Below are 1,265 nucleotides of genomic sequence, written 5' to 3' on the forward strand. Positions count from 1 at the left end.
CACACACACACACACACACACACACACACACACACACAGACAAAGCTGAGAAATCAGGCAGGCATATATAAGTTTGAAGCTATCCTGAGTGACATAGCAAGACTCATTTTAAAATAAGTGAGTTAATAAATGTGACTGAGAGCCATAACATGCATTTATTAACACAGGGAAAGTATTATAGTAGAATATCTTATGATATTGTGTAATTTAAATACAAAATAGTGGAAAAGCAGCACTACTCTATTTTATTCATTTTTTAATTGAAAATAAATATTTTTCATAAAATGTATTCTGATTATGGTTTCCTGTCCCTCGTTTTCTCCCTGACTTTCCCAACCTCTGCACCCATCCAATTCCATGCCTTCTTTCTCTCTCTTTTTAGAAAACAAACAGAAAAAGCATGAGAAACATATATTCACACACACACACACAACACATACACACAACCCATAAAAATACAAAATTGGAAACCATAATATACAAGCAAAAGACCAGTAAGGGAAAAATGCCAAAACAAAGCAATATAAGACATAAAATCTCCAAAAATACCATTGAGTTTGTTTTGTGTTGGTCATCTGCTGGTAATGGGAACTGACCTAAAGTGTGGTTTTTATACCCAGTGAGACTCTTTTGGAGAAAACTATTTTTTACTTTGCAAGAAATTGTCAATTGGAGGTAGCTTGGTTAGGGATGGAAAGCTTATGTCCACTTGCCTCTCTCAGTACTGTGCCCTCAGCTGCCTGGACCAGTGCAGACGCTATGCATGTTGCCATGTCTCTATGAGTTCATATGTGCTTCAGTCCCAGTGTGTCTGGAAGACATTGTTTGCTCAGTGTCATCCATCTCCTCTGGCTCTTATAATCTTTCTTCTTTCTATTCTGTATAGCAGCTCTCTAGGTCCTGAGGGCTGGATTTGATGAAGGCATCTGTTTTGGACTGAGTGTTCCAAAGTCTTTCACTGTCTACATTTTGTCCAGTTGTGGGTCTCTGCATTTGTTCCAATCTACCGTAGGAGAAACTTCTCTAATGATGGTTGAGTGAGGCTATGGATATAGTAGAGTGTTGTTAGGAATCATTATTTCTTCTTCTTCTTCTTCTTCTTCTTCTTCTTCTTCTTCTTCTTCTTCTTCTTCTTCTTCTTCTTCTTCTTCTTCTTCTTCTCCTCCTCTTAAGATGTTGCCTTTCCACACAGATATTAGAGTTGGGGATGATGTCTGAAGACTTTCCTTGTTAGAGAGAGGAAGGAAATCAAATATTTTTTTTTA

This window comes from Microtus ochrogaster, chromosome 16 (genome assembly GCF_000317375.1).
Source record: "Microtus ochrogaster isolate Prairie Vole_2 chromosome 16, MicOch1.0, whole genome shotgun sequence".
In the NCBI taxonomy this organism is placed as follows: Eukaryota; Metazoa; Chordata; class Mammalia; order Rodentia; family Cricetidae; genus Microtus; species Microtus ochrogaster.